The sequence below is a fragment of the Pantherophis guttatus genome, chromosome 13 (genome assembly GCF_059756535.1).
Source record: "Pantherophis guttatus breed Tessera chromosome 13, ASM5975653v1, whole genome shotgun sequence".
Lineage (NCBI taxonomy): Eukaryota > Metazoa > Chordata > Lepidosauria > Squamata > Colubridae > Pantherophis > Pantherophis guttatus.
The window spans coordinates 8,569,942-8,593,702 of NC_142075.1; positions in this window are offsets into that span (position 1 = coordinate 8,569,942).

Below are 23,761 nucleotides of genomic sequence, written 5' to 3' on the forward strand. Positions count from 1 at the left end.
AATATCCTTCCCCTGGAGTGGGGAGGGAATGGGGATTTTGCAGTATCCTTCCCCTGGAGTGGGGTTAGAATGGAGATTTTACAATATCCTTCAACTGCCAAGCCCACCAAGCCACGCCCACCAAACCATGCGATGCCCACCAAGCCACGCCCACAGAACTGGTAGTAAAAAATTTTGAAACCCACCACTGAACTACATGAGGTCTACTCAAATGTATGTATGCATTTTTTCCCCTTGGTGTCATTGTTGAAATTATAGGTCATTGCCTTCTCCTGGGTTATCTTTTCCCAGTTTCAAACTTTGGGATTTTCTATCTAAGTCTGAATGTGGTTAGGATTGTTTGAGATCAGTAATAAATTAGTATCACTTTTCTCTCGACAAAATTCTCATTAGGGGACAAGTTTTGCTGGGACCAATATCAGATTTGTCTGCCTTTGCCATTTCTTCCTTCTATGCTTTAAGTACCCCTCACAATATTGCAGGATGGAGCTGCAGTAGATCTCCCTTGCATAATCATTCATTCATTCGCTCATTCCCTCAATCAATCATTCATTCATTCATCCACCCACTCACTCATTCATCTCTGTCAGTTCCCTGCAAATGTCATTGCGCTGATACCGCTGGAAAAAGTTGGGGTCCTACAGATGGAAACGTTGGTTCATCTCTTCGCCTCCGGTCTCGAAAGAGTACAGCCCTTAAAGGGTCACCCTTTAACCTCAGGATGGAGGCCTATCTGATGTTTAAATGAGCTTGTCCAATTTGCACCTTTTGAGTTGGTAAAAGTAAACATCTGCTGGGTAAGAAAATGTCTCCTGGGTTGTAGTTTGTAATGGAAAAGTAACAGAGAGCTTGAAAATTGTAGCTCCCCTCTTCTTCTGTCTCCTTAAACCAGATCCAAATTTCTCATGTCCCCTCCTTGCATTGAAGATGCTATAAATCCATTGTAGGGCGTATGTTCTGCTCTGCGGAAAACGTGAATTTATGCTAATGGCTGTCTGCATATGCTTATATCAAATATCTATATTAAACTTAATAGTCTGTTACATTGCTTCTTAACCCCGCCTCCACACATGATTAAGTTCTGTGATTTCTTCCAAAGGCGCTATTAACACAGTGTAGCATTTCGCTCAACATGTCAGTAACTTTGCCTTCCTGGCGAGGGGATAATTATACACCCCTGCGCTTTTTACTAGTAAGAGGCGGACACAAGAAATTGGCAAGCCTATTAAGAGGAGGCATTAAAGAAGTATCTATTTATGACTCCCACTTTAAGAAGGGCTCATGTACAGAAGAGTGTTCAAAGGCAATCCATTAAGGGGGAACATTTTTTTTAAAGATTCCTGGCTTCTAAAATATTACCCCCTCCAGTGGGTTCGTAACTGAAATACTTGGGTGGACAGAACGACCCAAGCACGGGCTAAAGTTGCTTCCCTTTGGAACTCTGGTCCACCGTTTGTTTCTGGCACAGTTCAGAGGTGTTGAGGTTAAAAAATCAAGATGATGATCTGTAGGAAAAGAAAAGGCAGAATCTGGGGGCAGAGTCAAAAGAGGAATCAGCCTAGAGTCTTTATGTAGCCACAAATAACTAAGTGGTGGCGCAGTAGTTAGAAGGCAGTACTGCAGGCTACTTCTGCTGACAGCTGGCTGCCGACAATTTGGCAGTTTGAATCTCACCAGCGTCAAGGCTGACTCCACCTTCCCTCCTTCCAAGATTGGTAAAATGAGGACCCAGATTGTTGGAGGCAAGAGGCTAACTCTTTAAACTGCTTAGAGAGGGCTGTAAAGCACTGTAAAGTTGTATATAAGTCTAACTGCTATTGCTAAATCCAACTCCTCTTGAATTCCATTGATTCTTATCCAGCACCAAAATGGTGCTAACTCTTAGTTTGAGTAGATTCCTGTGCATAGGCATGAGAACAGGGATGAAATCTAAATTTTTTCCCTACTGGTTCCGTGGGCGTAGCTTGGTGGGCATGGCAGGGGAAGGATACTGCAAAATCTCCATTCCCACCCCACTCCTAGGGGAAGGATACTGCAAAATCTCCATTCCCACCCCACTCTGGGGCCAGCCAGAGGTGGCATTTGCCGGTTCTCCGAACTTCTCAAAATTTCCGCCACCGGTTCTCCAGAGCCTGTCAGAACCTGCTGGATTTCACCCCTGCATGAGAAGTAATAAATCAATATAATTTGAACTTCATGTGTAGTCCTGATTTTTTGCACCTGACATGACTGTCCCTTCACTGAAGCTCTGTTCTTTTTTAATGTCTGGTCACCTAGTTGTGGTCTCCATCTTCTTGTTTCCCTTCTCAACACTTATTGCCCAGTTGAGCATACCAGGAAAAATAATAGGACTACAGCATTCTAGTTAATCCTTAGGAGTTTTCTCCCTGCAAAAAAAGAAACCAAATTTCCCAAAGATTGTCATTTGTCATTTTCCTAAAGTAAGGAACAATCCTCCTAGTCACCCATGAGTGGTTAATCCTACACCTGATACTTGCTATCTAATGATGAAAAATTGGGCTCTTCAAAATTAGTTTACATCAAGCTCGTGATCTCATTTCATACATATACATGGAGATCAGGGGTGAAATGCTACTGGTTCAGATGGGTTCTCCTGAACCGGTAGTAAAAAATACTACCGGTTTGGGTGAATCGGTATTTCCGACAATCAGCTGGGTGACAATCAGCTGTGACGCCTATTTATATTAGCTAGAATCATTGGATTTCCTGCTTTCTAGCTAATCTAAATTGCGTGGCACAGTGGATTCCCCCCTCCTCGCTGTTCTACTTACCTTTGCAGACTCGGAAGGCTTCAAAATGTTCCTTTTTTTAGCACTGCGTGAGTGCGCCTCAGGCACTCGGTAGCAGACTCACAGAACCGGTAGCAGACTTAAATAGGACAGCATAGATATTTCCGCTACTGGTTCCCCCGAATCAGTCTGAACCGGCTGTATACTACCTTTGACCACACCACTCCTAGAAGTATCCATACATATACAAATGTCAAAGCCAAGAGTCAACAGTTTTCTGTGCAGCCTGGTCCAGGTGAGGTCACACCATTGGAGGAGCAACCAAAGCTGGTCAAAGGCCTCCAGCAGGAGGGAGAGGTTAGATTTTGTGCATTTGTGTGTGTGTGTGTGTGTTTTTTTTTTCAAGTGAAGTGCAATCCCGCAAGAGCTGCAGATAGAACGACCTTGGCGCTTGGCACCAATAATAATAACTCTGTCTTGCCTGAGTCTGTTCCACTCCATCCACTCTCTCGCCACTTCTCATATGGCACCGGGTCAAAATGGCTTCCCAGTTTCCTGCTCCAGCTGGGCGGAGATGTAAAACTGGGTCTCTTCAGCCTCCCGATGACCTCTCCCAGTGGCGGCATGTAGATGTTAAAAATGAATATTCCTCTTGCCAAGAAAAAAAAATAATGAAACAAACAAACAAACAAAAAATAGCAAAGGACATTTTATTTCGGTCTGAGACATGAACAGGATTTCATGACAATATTTTCTCAACACTGGAGAAATATCCTGACTTGAGTGAGACATAAATCATTCTTCTTCTTTTTTTTTCCCCTATCCAAGAACTGACCTTCAAAATGAGAACAGATTTTATAAGCTCCAACAACTTTAGTATATTGGTCAGCCTTTACAAAAAAATAAATAAATAAATAAAATAGGGCAATCCTTTCTTGATATGGAAACAATTTTATTACTAGTCAGATTCGGCAGGTGACGGTGAGCCAGCTCAGGGCACAATTCGATGTCTTATCAGTTGGCAGCCCGTAGGCAACCTTTGGCAGAGTCCAAAAATGCTTTGCAGAATAAGACCTGCAGAGTATTGGAATGGGGGAAAGCTCAGAGTTATAGGGAAACTGTGAATAAAAAAAAAACCCTCTCAAAAGAAAATAATAAACCTTTTTTTCAATTTAGATTTATTTGCCAACCATCAACCTCCTCTCAAGTTTACTTGGAAATTGGTGCTTTTTTCTCTCCTAATCCCATGGTGGCGAACCTATGGCACGCGGGCCAGAAGTGGCACGCAGCGCCATCTCTCCGGGAACGAGAGCCATCACCCGTTGTTCTTCCAGGTTCCAGTGTGCCAGACAGCTGGTCTTCACGCCACGAGAGGCACCGGAAACCAGAAGAGCAGCCTCCCAGGGCACATGCGCGAACCAGGAGGATGTTTTGCCCCAGCTAGGGACCCGAAAGAACACAGCACACACAAAGGTGGAAAAAACTGAATTTACTAAAATAACTCAGTCTTTTTCAAAACAAACACTGTTAATAAACTTTCTTAACAGCCTACAAGAAACCAAGGATAAAGTAATCACAATCTTACTACCTTAGAAAGGATGGAAAGCTGAGTCAACCTTGAGCCTGGTGAGATTCGAACTTACAGTAATTGCAGACAGCTGGTGTTAATCACAATGCTATCAGTCTGCTGAGCCACCAGGCACTTTTTAACATGGGGTTTGTTTTATCAATGGCTAACTAGCAGAAACAGAAGTCAGAAACTTAAATGTCAAGAGAGAGAATGATTAATTACATAAGGAAGGCTCACTAGAATGGATAAGCAAATATGATTATTAATATGTGATCATTATTAATGTTATGAATATTATTGTTATTATGATGATTATTACTTCTTAAAACTAATTATACCCAGACAACACACCGTTTATGTAGACATTGAATTTTTTTATGTTTAATAAAAAAAATTAAATTTAAAAAAAAAACAATAAAAGTAGCATTCTTATAACCCTGCTATTTATCAAAAGCAACTCAAAACTGCTACATGGAGACCGCATCTGAGCTTTGTGCTTGAGGTGGGATAAAATTAAACTTTGATTTTTGGGTTTTACTGATTAGATTGATTTATTGTTATCGATTCGGCTAGTTTATATTATTATGGAAAAGTAAAAAGTTGAGGTTCGATGGTAATGCTTTTATTCTAATGCAACAGAGGGAGTTTGAAGTCAATGCCTTTTTTTTCTTTTCTCCCTCCCCTCTTCACTTTTCTTTCCCCTTCTCCTCCTCCCTGTGTTCTACTATTTGCTTTTGTATTTTTGTATTTTATTCTATAATCTAATAAAATGTTTTTTGTAAAGCTGCTCAAAACGGTGTTTTTTTTTAAAAGAAAAATATTTGCTCCTTCTTTGGAAGTTTGCAAGTTTTCAGCATGATTGATTTGACGCCCCATAGTAGCTATAAGAGTGTCCCAGGATCCTTTGCTGAAAAATTCTGGGAAACGAAGTTCAAACATCTGAAACATGTTGGCAAGATGTTAGCCTTGAAAGTTTGCATTCCAAATCTGGAATATTGCACAGGAAACATTGCTCTACATTGTACCCTGGCTGCTGAAGGCTTGTTTGAGGTCAGAAAGTAACCCAACTGTCTTGTACATCTCAAAGGTGAGTTGTCAAGTATGACAGGTCTACTCTGTGAAATATGCTTCCCTTTTCTTTGTGCTTTCCCTTCTTTTCACCTTGCTGATTACCACCTCTTAGATTGGGAACTCTTTCTAGTGAGGGGTCTTTGGTGCTCTCTGAGCTTGCTTGTTTTCCTGCAGAATTTTCATTACTCAGTGGTGAAATCCTACGGGTTCGCACCAGTTCGGGCGAACCGGTAGTGATAAAATCTACCGGTTTGGTTGGTCCGAACTGGTATTTCCAACAATCAGCTATGCCGCGTGATTTATATTCGTTAGAAAACAGGTAATCCTGCTTTCTTGCGAATCTAAATAGCATGGCACAGCTGGTTCCCCCCCCCCGGCTGTTACCTTGTTAAGATTCCTTTTTCCGAGCAAAGTGCGCATTTGGCATGCACTGTGCATGCATGCTTGCGCAGCTTTAGTTTGGTGCACACTGAGCATGTGCATACAGCGTGTGTTTGGCACACACTGCGCATATGCATGCAGCATGCATTTGGCATGCACTGTGCATGCAGCATACATTTGGCACGCACTGTGCATATGTACACAGCATGCATTTGGTGTGCACTCTGCATGCACATGCACTGCGCATGTGTTTGGCATGCACTGCATATGCACTTGGCATGCATTGCATATGTGCATGTGCTGCACATGCACTGCACATGCATTTGGCATGCATTTCACATGCACATGCAGCATGCATTTGGCACACACTGTGCATATGCACACAACATGCATTTGGTGTGCACTGCACATACGCATGCACTGCACATGCGTTTGGCATGCACTGCATATGCACTTGGCATGCACTGAACATGTGCTAGACTTGCATTTGGCATGCACTGAACATGCGCATGTGCTGCACATGCATTTGGCATGCATTGCACATGCAGCATGCATTTGGCACGCACTGTGCATATGCACACAACATGCATTTGGTGTGCACTGCACATACGCATGCACTGCACATGAGTTTGGCATGCACTGAATATGCACTTGGCATGCACTGCACATGCGCATGTGCTAGACTTGCATTTGGAAAACACTGAACATGCGCATGTGCTGCACATGAATTTGGCATGCACCACGCATGTGTGTACACTGTACATGCATGTGGCATGCACCACGCATGCACGGGCAGCAAACTAGTGGCAAACTGCAGAGGATTTCACCGCTGCAACTACAAGGTAACATCATCGCTGCTCATGATGTTACCTACTTTGGGTAATGAACCATCTGCAAGAAAACAACCAAGTTCAGGGAGCACCAAAGACCCCTCATTTCAACCCTGAACTACCAATAGTCTCCTTGATCAGACCTGTTTCTAGTGGCCCAGCTTTTATTTAAATTGCCGTACTCTGCTTGTACTCTGACACAAACAGACGCTTTTGAGTCTCTTAGAGCAGCATTTCAATTATACAAATAATCAAATTCCAAGTGTTATTTGACTCATTTGCTCTGCAGATTAACTCTGGTCTTTCCAACCCATCCCCTTTCATTCCAAGAGGAGCCATAAATTACATTTTCTGCTACATTGACAGTAAATGGGTAATTAATATCCCAATTTTTTATGTTGATTTGAGAAAAAATAAAATTGGCCTTAAAATGAGCAAGCCTTGCTATCTAAACTCAGTGTCAGACAGAGAAATTCCCCTAATATATTTTTTTAACCAGTTACTCAGCTTAATAAGCACTGCTGGCTTCCAAAATTATTTCAAAAGAGGGAAGGGGAGCGAAGAGAAGAGAAGAGGAATAGAATAGAATAGAATAGAATAGAATAGAATAGAATAGAATAGAATAGAATAGAATAGAATAGAATAGAATAGAATAGAATAGAATGCAGAAGGGAAGAGAAGAGAAGAGAAGAGAGGAGAGGAGAGGGGAGGGGAGGGGAGGGGAGGGGAGAAGAGAAGAGAAGAGAAGAGAAGAGAAGAGAAGAGGAGAGGAGAGGAGAGGAGAGGAGAGGAGAGGAGAGGAGAAGAGAAGAGAAGAGAAGAGAAGAGAAGAGAAGAGAAGAGAAGAGAAGAGAAGAGAAGAGAAGAGAAGAGAAGAGAAGAGAAGAGAAGAGAAGAGAAGAGAAGAGGTTGAGTGAAAGGGGCATTCTTGTACTGCTTACTTAGTGATAAAGAAGACGGAGTAAAAGCACAGTTGTGTTTGTGGGGGGGAGGGGGGTGTTTGTGAACAACCTTCCTTTCATGGCATAATAACCTTAACAAGGATTTGCAAAATCTCTAGTTTCCATAAAAACTCAAGCAGAGTCTTGTCAAAGGAATTCCTCGGGTTGAGTTTTTCTTAGTAAACTGTTTAGTATCATTGCTAAGGGGGAGTTATAGTCTTGAGAAATAGTTGGAGAATGTTCAAAATCTCTCTCTCCCTCCCCCACTCGCTCTCCCCCACCTCTCTCTGTCTCTCTCTCTCTCTCTCTCACACACACACACACACACACACACACACACACACACACACACACACACTAGAGAGAGGCAGATACACGCAAACCATGAACACCTGATGGAAAATGTCAAAGGGCCATTTCTGCACTGCTTCCCAGCTCAACTGATGCCACCGTGGTGGCACTCCCTGGATATCTCAAGCTCTCACTGTGTGGTTTATGCCTATTGACTTACAAAATATTAACCTTGACAGCTAACATGTGCAGGATAAAACCACGGTCATTCAACCTGGACATCTTAATTCTGCTTTTGGAATTTGACCAAAGGGAGAAAGATCTCTCCATCTCGCCAAGAGCTTGCAAATTCCGGGAAAACAGGTCATATACAGTAAACTCCTTTTCTCTTCTTAAGTGTCTGATGGGGCAACGCTAGTTGAAAAAAGAAAAAAGAAAACTTAAAAAAAAAAAGAACTCCCAAAAAGGGAAGAAAAAATAAAAATAAACGGCAGGTCCCTTGAGCTCGCCACCATATGCTGTAGGAAAATGTCACTAGTTAAAGATGTATTCATTTGCCGTTTTGAAAAGTCTGTTTGATATTCATGCATTCCAAGTGTTTTGACCTAGATTTCGGCAGCGGCATTAGATCCAGAACCACACAGGAAACAAGACAGCTGTTGCTTGTGTCGTCAAAGGAAGAATCTAAAGTGAAGAAGGAGGGAGTAGGGGAAGGAAGAAAGCGGTTTTAAAAAAAAAGGAAATATTTATTAATGCATGCCAACATTTTGTGCAGTCAATATGTTTAATACGAGATTAACTAATATAAACATATGGGCCCGAATTTGTTGCAAAGCTTGAAAGAAAAGAACAAAGAACAAAGTTGGACGTATTGAAAGTTCACGTGGAACAGAATTTGCACATTCTCCAAGAAATGAAAGGCTGGTGAAATAGCCCTCTCCTTTAATTATAAGCTCCTTACTTAATGTCAGCATTTTTGAGGAGGGGGTAGAATTTGCAATCTTTGTTGCTGGGGATGGGCTGGGTTAATGAGACCTTCTGCAGGGAATCAACATGAATATGGAAGCTGAGGGCTACGCTTAATTTCGTGGGAAAAGATGCGTTGGATCTCAAACCTACCTGGACTTGCTACATTTTGCTCTTCCCTTTCATCGGCAAATGAAAGAAGAAGGAACTCGGAAAACACTTTGTGGTTATTGACAAGCCGTCTAAACTTGAAAAAGGAAAGTAGATAGAATAACTTTTTTCAGTGGAGTTTGACATCTGGTGATTTTATGGACACCCTCGTTGGAGTTTGCTTGATGGCAACTTAAAAGTGGTTTGCCATTGCTTCTAGGCAATTTTTTTTTTGGCACTATGCTCATATCTAGGGCGCTGAGATTTCCAACTGTATCCATAGGACATCTGGTGGCACAGTGATTAGATTGCAGTATGGCAGGCAAACTCTGCCCACAGTCTGGAATTCGATCCTGACCAGAGCAAGGTTGACTCAGCCTTCAATCTTTCCCAGGCTGGTAAAATGAAAACCCAGATTGTTGTTGGGGACAATATGCTTACTCTGTAAACCAGGGGTCCCCAACCTTTCGGACCTCAGGGACCACTGAATTCATAATTTTAAATTCTGCAGACCACTAATATGATCTGCCTAATGACTGGCTGGGTGGGCATGGCTAGATAGTCATGTGACTTGGTGGGTGTGGCCAACTCGATGTCACTCACCTCGAGGGGCTCCTTGCCAGCCTCTACTTGCCCCTCCCCTCCCAGACATTCCTCACCTGCCCATCCGGGCTCCTTAGGGCCCCAACAGGAAGCAGTTGTTGGAGCTAAGAAGTCACCATGAGAAAGAGTTGGCAAAACAACTGGCTCAGTTCAAATTGGATATGACCGAGAAGGAGGCTCAGCAGAAGCACCTCACTGAGGACTAGGAGCATAGGCTTTCCAAGCAGAGGGAAGACCTGCAGGAGTGCAAGGCCAGGTACCGGCGCCTAGAGGCTCAGCGGGCTGAGATGGTCAGCCAGTTCCAGGCCATGATGCAGTCCCACTGGAACGAGGCCCTCCGGTTCTTTGCCACCAGCGGCACTTCCCTCCGGCCTTCGTCCAAAGCCACACACCAGGAGGCTGAAGCAGACCCCAAGTCGGAATTTCTGCCCCCCTCTCACTCACACGAAAAGACCTTGAAGGGGGAGACTCTCTGCAGCAACACAAACATTTATTGCACCTATCTGTCCCAAGGGCTGCAGTTTGAGGACCCCTGATTTAATGCAATATAAAAAATGCAAATAATTTTTCTGCAGACCACCAAAATTTTCTCATGGACCACCAGTGGTCCAGGGACCACCAGTTGGTGACCGCTGCTGTAAACTGCTTAAAGAGGGCACTGTGAAGCGATATATAAGTCTAAGGGCTATTGATATTGCTCAGCGCTTATTGTGATTTTAAGTCTTAACCAGATCAGATCCTGGTTAGCTTCTGAACTCGAACAACAGGTAGACAATGCCATCCATTGAATCACTGAACAGACAACTTATCAAACATTCAGAGTGCAGATGGGAAAATATCAGGGGTGAAATCCAGCAGTTTCTGACAGGTTCTGGAGAACCGGTAGCGGAAATTTTGAGAAGTTCGGAGAACCAGCAAATGCCACCTCTGGTTGGCCCCAAAGTGGGATGGGAATGGAGATTTTGCAATATCCTTCCCCCAGGAGTGGGGTGGGAATGGAGGTTTTGCAGTATCCTTCCCACACCTCGCCCACCAAGCCGCACCACGCCCACCAAGCCACACCCACAGAATCAGTAGTAAAAAAAATTGGATTTCACCACTGGAAAATATGCCATTGATATAGCATTAAGTCAATCTCTAACTTCTTAACCTGCATGAGGAAAGAGTATAACTGAAAGCCCTAAAATTACATGGGGTACTCTGAAATCTTGGGCATGCCCCAGAATTCCCATAGAAATTATTGCTGAATTTTAATTCTTCATTTCACCCTTGAGAGCAATTAATAAAGAAACACATAGAGAGTAGCCCTATTAACTGCATTTAATTAATTTAATGTAGTTATGCTTCAACTAAAATTAAGTCAGAAATACACGAAGAGTAAACACATTAATTGCTGCTAATTAATTCAATTATGCATAGAGTAAAATTAAATCAAAGGAAGTTTGGGTCTTGGCTACTTTTACTGCTTGGATGCACCCATTTCTTGCAGTGTGGCCCACTTCACTGCTCAAAAGCTAAATATCTAAACCAGTGGTGAAATCCAAATTTTTTTACTACTGGTTCTGTGAGCGTGGCTTGGTGGGCGTGGCATGGCTTGGTGGGCGTGGCTTGTTGGCGTGGCAGGGGAAGGATACTGCAAAATTCCCATTCCCTCCCCACTCCTGGGGGAAGGATATTGCAAAATCTCCATTCCACCCCACTCTGGGGCCAGCCAGAGGTGGTATTTGCCGGTTCTCCGAACTGCTCAAAATTTCCGCTACCGGTTCTCCAGAACCTGTCAGAACCTGCTGGATTTCACCCCTGATCTAGACCAGAGAAAATTGTTCCGTACAATGCTTGGGGAGCAGAATACCCATCTTTTCATTTCTGCAAATCTTCTGACGTTGTCTGACTCTTTGAAAATGGAGCAGGGGAACTGGGAAATGGGAGTAATGCAACAATGTTGTGGAAGGTCCAATTGTCTCAATTAATAGATTTGCACACAAATGGAACAGGAGCTCATAACTGATCCCAAAAACTCTCTGCAAATTGGGATGAACAACCATATTTGGATTTTAGAGTCTGGGATGTGTCAAGCTTTAGGCTTCAGTAATGTCCTATTTTAGGAAACACATCCAAGGGACTATGCGTGACAGTATCTGGTTCTTCCCTTGCCTTAATTCAAATTATAGCACCAGCATTACAAAGTATGTCCGTGTGTATTTAAAGGTTATATTGTAGTCAAGTATATTGTAGTCTGGCAGAAGATACAGAACAATTAAAACTCGGACCACACGTTTTCTGAATAGTTTTTATCCCAGAGCTCTAATTGCACTCAACAATGAACTAAAGGGCCACCGTCAGTGAGCTGTTGGACAGCATTACTCGGTCTGTTGTGTGGATGTTTGGGTGGTTTAGAGGTGGGGAATTTGTGGTGGGTGGGAGTGTGATTGGGGATTGTTATGTGTGTTGGACCTGGTCTTTGGGTGTTAAGTGAATTTTGTTGTATGGGTATACTGTGTATACACCTACAATGACAATAAAGTTATTATTAAGTGAAGGCATAACCTTTGTTAAGAAAATAAAGGTAAAGGTTCCCCTTGCACATATGTGCTAGTCGTTCCCGACTCTAGGGGGCGGTGCTCATCTCCATTTCAAAGCTGAAGAGCCAGCGCTGTCTGAAGACGTCTCCATGATCATGTGGCCAGCATGACTAAACACCAAAGGCACACGGAGCGCTGTTACCTTCCCACCAAAAGTGGTCCCTATTTTTCTACTTGCATTTTTTACGTGCTTTCGATCTGCTAGGTTGGCAGAAGGTGGGACAAGGAACGGGAGCTCACCCCATTACACAGCACTAGGGATTCGAAGCGCTGAACTGCCAACTTTTCAATCGACAAGCTCAGCATCTTAGTCACTGAGCCATCGTGTCCCTAGTAAAAATATTCAAATATAAATGTGCATTTTCCAGCATCTATTTTTACAGTAGGGAGTGACAGAATGATTTAATATATTAAAAAGTAACAACAGATGTGATTTAAGACATACAAGGAATTTGTCTTAGGTGCATATGCTCTCAGTGTACATAAGGAAAATAAAATACATTCATCACGAATAAAAAGATACAACACTTAGTGATAGTCAAGGTTACTAATAAGCTATCAAATCATACTAGGAAACAAGTAAAAACAATAAAATTGAAGGATACAAGCAACATGGTTATAGTAATAAGTGGGAAGAGATAAATACTAGTAAGGAAGAGAAGAATAATAGTAATACAGTCTTAGTAAATTATTTGACAGTGTTGAGGGAATGATTTGTTTAGCAGAGTGATGGCGTTCGGGGAAAAAACTGTTCTTGTGTCTAGTTGTTCTGGTGTGCAGTGCTCTATAGCGTCATTTTGAGGGTAGGAATTGAAACAGTTTATGTCCAGGATGCGAGAGGTCTGTAGACATTTTCACAGCCCTCTTTTTGACTCGTGCAGTATACAGATCCTCAATGGAAGACAGGTTGGTAGTAATTGTTTTTTCTGCCGTTCTAATTATCCGTTGACGTCTGTGACTGTCTTGTTGGGTTGCAGAACAAACCAGACAGTTATAGAGGTGCAGATGACAGACTCAATAATTCCTCTGTAAACTGAATCAGCAGCTCTTTGGGCAATTTAAGCTTTCAGCTTTGGCCATGCTTAATCTGGGGTTTATGGAGTTGAACTCTTGCCCGCAGGGCAGGCCCATTTCCACCTTTCTTGCCCTCCTGGGACAACCTTCAATAGAAGCTTGCAAGCTGGCGATGGGGTTCTTCCTTCATCCTTCCAATTAGAGAGGAGAGGAAGTCAGGGTGGGCAGAGAGGGTGAGAGGCAATGACGCTCGTGGTCAGCCAGGACTTCCAACTTTCTCTTAGATGCTACCCGAGTTCAAACGGCAAAGCCCTGCAGCTGACTAGGTTCAGAAGGCCTTATCTTTTGATCCCAGCACTTCCGTCCCAGCCCCACAAGCACGTGGAGGAGCTGGCGTGCCAATTCCTTCCAAGCCGCAAGCCCTTCCGATGGGAAGTGGCCCTCAGAGACTCCCCTGACCCTCATCCACTAACGGCGACCAGAACAATCTGGCAGCTGCAGGGACTTCCTCGTATACATGTGTTCTCCTTCTATCTTTTCCGGCGAGGGCGGCAGGAGAGTTGGCGTTGACCTCCGGTCTGCAGGATGCAGGCTGTTGGGCGGCGTGCGGTGGTGGGTGGTAGGTGGAGTGGCTGGGCCGGGTGAGTGGAGGGGGGGGGCATGAGACAAGTTTGGAACCCCCAAAAAATAATATTTGTTTGGTGGCCACCAGACTGACACGCGCTGCTCAGAAAACAAAAGAGGGATGTGTATGTGAAAAAAACAAAACAAAACACAAAAAACCAAGGCAGCAGGAACTGAGATAGCAGAGGGAGTTCTGGAGATCTATTGGGACTGGGCAGTTCCCCTCTGAGTTTTCTCTATTGTTTAATTAAATGCACGGAGAGACAGAGAGAGAGAGAGAGATACATGCACACCAATAGCCACACATCCTGTCATTTCTTATCGTGCCATCAGCTAGAAAAAAAAACAAACAGCTCATTCATTCCCAAGCAGAGGGTATGTGGTGGGTTTTTTTTTTTTTTTTGGGTGCCTCTTTCAAGCTCATGAAAACTTTCAGAAGTGCTAATTTGAAGAACAGACACCTTTTTTTGGTGGTGGGGGGAGAGAGAAGGAATGGGAGGAGGTAGGAATAAATCTCTACAATTTCAGAAGACTCAAAAAAAAAAAAACCCTGGTGAGAATTCATCGCTCTTTGGATAAACTGGGATTTCTAAAAAAAGATGCTTTCTAAAGCAGATTTTATTTATTTAGTTAGTTAGTTAGTTTGTCAAACATGTACGAGATGACAGATATAAGTATAAACATGGATATGAACACAGGAAATGAGTACAAATAAATGGGGACAGTAGGACAGGGACGGAAGGCACGCTGGTGCTCTTATGCACGCCCCTTACAGACCTCTTAGGAATGGGGTGAGGTCTACAGTAGACAGTTTAAGGTTAAAGTTTTGGGGGTTTGGAGAAGAAACCACAGAGTCAGGTAGTGCATTCCAGGCGTTGACCACTCTGTTGCTGAAGTCGTATTTTCTGCAATCGAGTTTGGAGCGGTTTATTTATAAATTATAAGATTTGGTGGTTTTGATTCCACACGCACACGCACACACACGGAAACACAAACTGACATGGCCTGGGTTTTACACCTGGCGTTTTGGATGAACATGCTGAAAGTGAAAGAAACGGGATGCCAATGTGACTGGGGGCTAAATTGCATTCCCTCTCTTTTTTTGACAGCACATCAATAAATAAAAAATGACGTGCTCATGAATACGACTATTAAAACTATGGCCATTAGCAAAATGGACAGTGGATGGGATTCCAGCAAATGTGTCACATTTCTGAATTCCATATTAGTTAGAAATGGGGGACTTCTAGAAATAGGACTTCTACAACAGTTGAACCTAAATTGAGAATATTCTCTCTCAATCTAATCTAATCTAATCTAATCTAATCTAATCTAATCTAATCTAATCTAATCTAATCTAATCTAATCTAATCTAATCTAATCTAATCTAATCTAATCTAATCTCTACCCTACCCAATTCATTATTTTAGTGACTCTGGCTGGTTTACAGATAAAAGCCATAAAACCATATAAAAGACACCATTAAAAACAGCTAAAGACAGAATTAAAAAAGCAGAGGAAGGGACATTGCATGAATTGCCCCTTTGCTATTCACTCAATTTCCCTATTCCCTATTCTATCCCCTATTTCCCTATTCTATTCTATTCTATTCTATTCTATTCTATTCTATTCTATTCTATTCTATTCTATTCTATTCTATTCTATTCTATTCTATTCTATTCCATTCTATTCCCTTCCCTTCCATTCCATTCCATTCTAAAAGAAGCACCTGTTTTTGATGGCGATTTTGCATTTGATGCAGGCTACAGATTCTTTTTTCTTTTCTTTCTTTCTCTCTCTCTCTCTCTCTCTCTCTTTTTTTTTTTTTTTTTTTTTTTTGCGGCTTCCGGCTGCTAGCCTGCCTGTTCAAAACTCCACCTGAATACTTGACATTGGAGCAATTTCACACTTGGCCTGCTGCTTCAACTGGATCTCCATCAGATGGATGAGATTTTTTTTTTCCTCCCAGAATTCCTAACCAGATCGCTTTGGGATTCTGGGAGTTCAAAGCCAGAACATACGGAAGCCACTAAGTAGAAGAAAGGTGGTATTATCCTTCTTTGCCAAGTGGCCATTCATTAGATAACCATTTGTCTGAAGTGGTGTAGGGTTTCCTGCCTAAGCAGGGGGTTGGACTAGAAGACCTCCAAGGTCCCTTCCGACTCTGTTATTCTATTTCTATTTCCTCTGCCACTAATTCCCAACTCTTTCTTCTGTTGTGTTCCCTGTGTTCAATTATAAATAGGAGAAGCATCTGCCCTCTGGCCTTCAGTAAAAACCATGCAAATTGATGCCTCTCTTGAAATAGCATCTCGTGAAATTAAAATGTATTACAAAAGCTAGTATATGAAAACATGCGTAGGATCCATTCCTGTCTGGTTTTCCCTGTTATTTCCAACATTGGTCAAATTCTGCCCTCTATAGCAGGGGAAGATGAATTTGTCCTGCCTTTCCACATAACAACTCTTTGTATAATCAACTACTGGTATGATCATTCCCCTTAATCTTCTCTTTCTCAATTTTTTCCCCATTTTTTTTTATAACCCCCAGTTTAGCCAATTCAATCCTTCACTGTGCCACAGCCCTAATGGTAGGCATGGATCAGGAAGTGGAATCCATGGGTCATGGGAAGTTTGCCTGGCTGAGGTTGGCCCACCAGATATGGTCCTACCTGGACCAGGATGCCTTGTGACCTTGTCACCACACGGTTAGATTACACACACTATGTGCTGTTGCCTCTGAAAAGGTATTGGAAGCTGCAGCTGGTATAAAAGGCAGCAGCCAGAGATCTAGTAATAGAATAGAATTCTTCATTGGCCAAGTGTGATTGGATGCACAAGGAATTCATCTTTGGTGCATAAGCTCACAGTGTACATAAAAAAAATACATTCATCAAGAATCATAAGATACGACACTTAGTGATAGTCATAGGATAGGATAGGATAGGATAGGATAGGATAGGATAGGATAGGATAGGATAGAATAGAATAGAATAGAATAGAATAGAATAGAATAGAACAGAACAGAACAGAACAGAACAGAACAGAACAGAATAGAATAGAATAGAATAGAATTCTTTATTGGCCAAGTGTGATTGGACACACAAGGAATTTGTCTTTGGTGCATAAGCTCTCGGAGTACATAACACCAGGATCTTATTACCATATGTGGTGGACTTGTCCCGAAGCAAAAAATTATTGGTACAAGATTAAAATCTGGCTGGAAGAAATGATACAACAACATGTTGAATTTAAACCAGAGTTGTTCCTACTGGGTATCTTTCCAGAAAAAAATAGTAAGGAAAATGCATATTTGATTATACATGTAATAACAGCTGCAAGAATTGTGTATGCTCAAAATTGGAAATCAGGGGAAATACCTTTGGAAGAAGAAGTAATAAAAAATTTTTAGACTGTGCAGAAATGAATAGATTAACTTTGATGATTAAAGATAAGGAGGAATCAGAATATTTTAAAACATGGAACTATTTTTATAGTTGGTTGGAAAAGAGATACAAATGATTGATACTATAATTATTTACAAATGATGATTATAATATTGAAATTAGAAATGAACTGTTAGAATGGTTTGGATGACTATGAAGATAGAAGAAACTTATGGAAGATGGAAAAGAAGCCTAGAAGATAACACCGAGACTTCACAGGGAAGGGAGGATTGATGTATTAACTGTTTGTCTGTCTTAAAAAATAAAAAAACTTTATTTGGAAAAAAAAGTTATTTGTTTTATCCATTTTTCAAAACATCTACATTGGTGTCATCATGTCTTCTGATGGAAGCCCCTTCCAGTGGTGGGTTCCTCCCGGTCGGCCCAGTTCGGCAGAGCCAATAGCGGTGACGATATGACATCACCGAACCGGTTCTGTTTGTTCGGGAGCTGGGCCCTCCGACCCACCCCCGTGTTATTCTTACCTTTTATTTGGCCCCGCCCCCAATCTATTCGCTGCCTCCCGAGTCCCAACTGATCGGCTAGAAGGAAAAAAACTGTTTAAACTCTTGCTGCGGGGCTTCAAAGGGCTGCCCTACAGCTGATCAGTATTAAAAGGCAGTGTGGTGGTAGACCAGTGCCTCCAAAAACAAATGAGTAGACCGGTGCCTCCAAAAACAAATGAGTAGACCGGTGCCTCCAAAAACAAATGAGTAGACCGGAACGCTCCAAGAACAAATGGGTAGACCGATACAGCTCTGCAAGCAGTTAAAAGCCTGGTAGACTAGTACCTCTGCTAAATCCTAAAGAATTGTCACATGACCATCAAACCATGCCCACAAAATAAGCCACGCCCACAGAACCGGTAGTAAAAAAATTTAGAACCCACCCCTGGCCCCTTCCATAATTTAACTATACATACACAGACAAACACACACACTGTGCAAAGGCTCCGGCAACACTGAAGCTGTCAAAATGGCTTTGGTCAGGTTGTCACCAGATAAGTGCCAATATGATATATCCAATAAACCTATTCTTTGAGGAATCTACCTGCCTTGGAGTTTTGCTTTCTATGGGTCTATTCAGGGGTGGGATTCAAAAATTTTAGCAACCGGTTCTCTGCCCATTGTTGCGTGGGCATGGCCATGGTGGGCGTGGCCTACTCAGCCTCCTGCACCACAGGGGGGGCATTTTCACCCTCCCCAGGCTCCGGAGGCTTTCCTCAAGTCTCCGGGAGGGCGAAAATGGCGCCCTTAGGGCTCTGAAGGCCCTCTGGAGGCTGGAAATGGGCCCATTTCTGGAATTCCAGTACTTCCGGTACTTCCGGTAGGCCCATTTTTCACCCTGCCCAGGCTCTGGAGGTTTTGTTTGAGCCTCCGTCAGGGCAAAAATGGCATTCCACTGGGCTCCAGAGACCCTTCGGTGGCTGGAAATGGGCCTGTTTTTGGACTTCTAGTACTTCCGGGAGGCCTGTTTTTTGCCCTCCAAGAGCCTCCACTCAGGCCCTGCACTTACCTGGCATCCAAAACAGGCCGCATGGAGACTCCAGGGAAGGGTGGGGTGGGGTGGGCGGAGCCAGTCAGTCCTTGCAACTACCGGTTCGGTGAACCAGATGTAAAATTAGCATCCGGTTTGCCTGAAACGGTTCGAACTGGCTGAATCCCACCCCTGGGTCTATTACTTGGAACTCTGACAGGCTCAGGAGTAGCTGCTTCCAGAAGAAACAGCTAGAAGCATCTCATCTTCCTTCCCACAACTGAGAGAGTGGTTTCATTCTGTCCAAAAGCAGAGCTGCCATTCCTCAGAGGGAAACCATCAACGAGAGACCGTTAGTTCAAGCTGTCCATAGAACAGCATCTGATCCGTCCAGCTACCTATTGCTGGTTTCCATCTCCTTAGACTCTGTGCTTTTATCCCAGCTCTGCCAAAGGCAGAAGAATTCACCGGCTCTGAATGAGTTAAGGACATGACTAATTTAGGCAAATTCTGAAGAAGAAACGGTTTTCTGGAGGCTAGTGTCTCCATGGCACTGAAAGGTCAGTAAAAGGTGTAGGAGGAAGATGTTGATTAAGATGCCACATGAAGAACAAGGTATCAGCTTAAACATTTCAGCCTGATACTGGTTCAAAGAAGGCGGCTAGAAGAGATTTTGATTATGGCACTCTATCCATCTATCTATAGATATATGGCTTTACTAAACAGGCTTATGTAGAGTGGGAGTTATGCTGAGCATGTGACGTGTTTTTCCTTGCCTTTAAATTAACCCGAGTTTCACAGATAATATGGATTTCTGAATATGTGGGTGTCTGACATCTATTTACCCAAGGATACCTAAAGCCTTAATGGTGCAATCCAAACTGCCCCTATGATCTCTTGCCTTGTTTTAAATGATTCATGGAACCAGCCAAGTTGCATTTAATTAATACATATTTACAGGCATCAGGGCAATTTACCGTAGTATAAGACACACCAAGATTTCGAATTTGCTCCCAGGAGCACTCTGCAGGCCTCCCAAACCCTCTGTGTGTCCCGTTTTTCGGAAAAATGGGCCCATTTTTGCAAAAAAAAAAACTGGCACATTTTTGACCTCCCAAACCCCCATAGGTCCCATTTTTGCCCTCCCCAGGCCCCAGGAGCACTCTGCAGGACTCCCAAACCCTCGGCGTGTCCCGTTATTGTGAAAAATGTGCCCGTTTTTTGCAAAAATGGGACACGCGGTGTGGGGATTTGGGAGGCCAAAATAGCTGTATTCGGTCTATAAGACGCTCCGATATTTCCACCCTCTTTTTTGGGGGGGGAAGTGCGTCTTATACTCCAAAAAGTATGGTAGATATTGAGAAAGGAAAGGTATTTTGAAGACAAATGATTGAAACCTGGGAAATGGGCCCCTTATCAGACAATAGAGTGTTGGGGCGGGGGGTTCAACTTACTTTCCAAAGCACTTGAAGATAAGACAAGAAACAATGGATGGAAACTAATCAAGGAGAGAAGCAACCTGGAATTAAGGCGAAACGTCCTAACAGTGAAAACAATTAACCAGTGGAACAGTTTGCCTTCAGAAGTTGTAAGTTCTTCCTCACTGGAGGTTTTTAAGAAAAGACCGGACAGCAGCTTATCTCAAATTATATAGGATCTCCTATACCAGGGGATTGGACTAGAAGACCTTGAAAGTCCCTTCCAGCTTTATTCTGATTGATTGATGCTCTGGATTCCCTTTCCATCCCAGCGCTAGGCTGGTATATAGATTTAATAAACTCTAGGCGCATCATTTTTAAAACTGTGTATAAAAAGGTATCTATCAGAGGAAAGCAAGTGCAAGAAAATGCGATGCCCAAAGCCTTCACAGCAAGGGCATCCTCTCGTGTAGAATCCTTTGCAAAACAAATATATGTGCTAGGAAAAAACATGCACGAATTTCCCTGAAGAAAAAGGACTTGCAAAAATGTGCATATTAGAAGAAAAGCACACAAGAATTACCATTTCAGATAAGTGACTGTCCAGTGTCTTCTGAAAAACCTCCAGTAATGAAGCACCCACAACGTCTGAAGGCAACTTCTGTTCCACTGGTTAATTGTCCTCACTGTTTGGATGTTTCTCCTTAATTCCAGCTTGCTTCTCTCTTTGATTAGTTTCCATCCATTGTTTCTTGTCCTGCCCTTTGGTGCTTTGTTGAATAGGTTGACCCCCCTCCTCTTTGTGCCAACCTCTCAAATACTGGAATACTGCTATGATGTCCCCCCACACTCCTTCTTTTCTCTAGTCTAGCCAGACCCAAATCCTCCAACCGTTCTTCATATGTTTTTGTCTCCAGGCGTTTAATCATCTTAGTTGCTTTCCTTTTCATTTTTCCCAAAATCTCAACATCTTTTTATGCAACGTGGTGACCAAAACTGGATGCAGTATTCCAGGGGTGGCCTTACTCAGTGGTGGGATTCAAATAATTTAACAACCGGTTCTCTGCCCTAATGACTGGCTGGGTGGGCGTAGCCATGGTGGGCATGGCCAGGGAGTGTGACAGGCAGCACTTGGCCTCCTACACGCCCCGTGGGAGCAAAAATGGGCTGGGGGGGCGTGCCCCCCTGTGCCCCGTTTTGGGCCTAGGATGCCTCCCTGAAGCCTCCTGGGAGCAAAAACAGGCCACGGGGGCGGGGGTGCACGCCACACCACCACCTGCCCCATTTTGGGCCTAGGAGGCCTCCCTGCAGCCTCCTGGGAGTGAAAACGGGCCATGGGGGGCGGGGGCGCCACACACTTCCATGCCCCATTTTAGGCCTAATAGGCCTCCCTGCACTTACCTGGGAGCCAAAATGGGGCACATGGGGACTCCTGGAAGGGGAGGGGAGGGGCCAGCCAGCAATTTAACTACCAGTTCACCCAAACTGGCCCGAACCGGCTGAATCCCATTATTGGCCTTACTAACGTTCTTGGTTAAGCAATGTTATTCTTGGATCCAAAGTGGGTCGGTCTCCGGGACCAGAGGTTTTGTCTTCTGAGCTTTCGGACTCGTGCCGGAACCCGTCCTCAGGGAACTTCTCCCTACCGGAATGTTGCTTTGAGTTATTCTATGCATAGTACTTATGTGGTACCTGGCTGTGTGTGGCTTTTTAGTTGTTGATTGGGGTGTTGATGGCCCATTATTAAATCACTGGCTGTTGGCAATCACTGTGTTGCCAAACCTTTGGCTCCTAAATAGCTAATAATCTGGTGGTAAATCAGCACTCACGGGGTCCCCCCCCCCCCCGATCAGAATAAAGCTGCTTCTTCAGGGAACTTCTCTCTAGACCAGTGTTTCTCAACCTTGGTAGCTTGAAGATGGGTGGACTTCAACTCCCAGAATCCCCCAGCCAGCTGGCTGGGGGATTCTGGGAGTTGAAGTCCACCCATCTTCAAGCTTCCAAGGTTGAGAAACACTGCTCTAGACAATGCTGTTCTTCCATGCTACCAAAAAAAAAAAAAAAAAAAGTCTTAAAAGTTAGAAAGAAAGAAGTTGCATTAAGCCGACTTAGCACACAAAACGGTCAACACATCCTTCATAAATGGGTTTGTGCCCATGTACAAATTTATCGCTCTGACTAATTCACCAGGCAGAAGAGGTGGGCGGGGTTGGTGACACAGGTACATCACAACATTGCAGTGCCAATTCTGTCCTTTTTAAATCGGATTTGGTGGTTTGTTGGTTTGTTTGTTTGTCCCCCAATTCAACTAAGATACTCCAATACAATGGATGGAGTTTGCATTGTAATATCCCAGTTCCCATTTTCTTAACAAGGACGACCCCTTCCCATTGCTGCTGCAGATGCCAGCAGTATCTTTCTTGGGTATATTTAATCCAAGAACGTCAAATGTTTCGCCCAACCCCTTCCTTTTTTTTTTTTTTTTTTTGGTTGTTCACCTTGAGTTATATTTTACTCTTCAGGTCTTGCCTCGTCCTGATTGCCTTGAAAACATGCGGCGTAATGGTGCATCGTTTGTCCCATACTTCTGAAAGGACATTCCAAGTTTGCCGTGACACTAATTTATCGCCGGGGCGTTTGGAACGATGCTACTCTTTAACGTTGCCTCAACAATGAAAACTGACACATGCTTGTCCTGGGCTTTTTTTTTTATGCCGTGACCTTGATGTCAGAGGGAAATATAGCTCTGCATCTCGAGTTGGCTGGACTTTTCCCGGCGTCCTCTCTTCTTGCATTTATTCCTGAGGACATTTCATAGCCGAAAGGCATGACAAAGTGACCAACGCTAAGGAACGGCGAGGCTCATCTTTCAGCGGCATGTCAGGGCGAAGTAGGCCTCGCGGCCATTTTGCACAGAAGGTGAACTTGTGAAGGACCGATCCAAATTGCTGAGCTATTTTGCCTTAAAAATGAGCCGAAGCTGAAGGACAGGCGAACGATTTATGCCTTATGGAGTTAGTGATCCTGAAAGCATAACTCAAAGAGTTATGCTTGCAGGATCAAGTGGCTCCAGTTAATGAAAATTCTTTTATATATTATACATGGGTGTGAGCGGGACGCTGGGAAAGGAGGTGTGTTTGTGAAAGGACTTCACTGGAATTTAAAGAAGGTGTCCCCGATGGCCTAGGACTGCTTACGGGACCAAAAGAGAAATAATTTTTCTCCTTCTCATGCACTTCATTTGACCTTAGTCGCACCAGCAAGGTTGGTATGTATGTCTGATCACAATCAGGGGTGAAATGCTCCCGGTTCGGACCGGATCGCCCGATCCGGTAGCGATGGTGGTGGATGGTTCAGAGAACCGGTTGCAAAAATCCCTCCCCACCCCCATGCCCAGCTGAGGCGCATGATCATCAGAGGCTTTTTATTTTATTTTTAAAAGCATTTTTTCTACAACCTCTTCGGCTGAAAAAATGCTTTTAAAAATAAAAACAAAGCCTCTGCCGATCAGGCAAGTCAGCTGGGATCGTCAGAGGCTTTTTTTTTTACAATGCTTTTACAAATGGTTTTAAAAGTAAAAAAGAAAAAGAAAGTTGGCCACGCCCACTCAGTCATATTACCCCCACACACACACCAAGCCACGCCCACA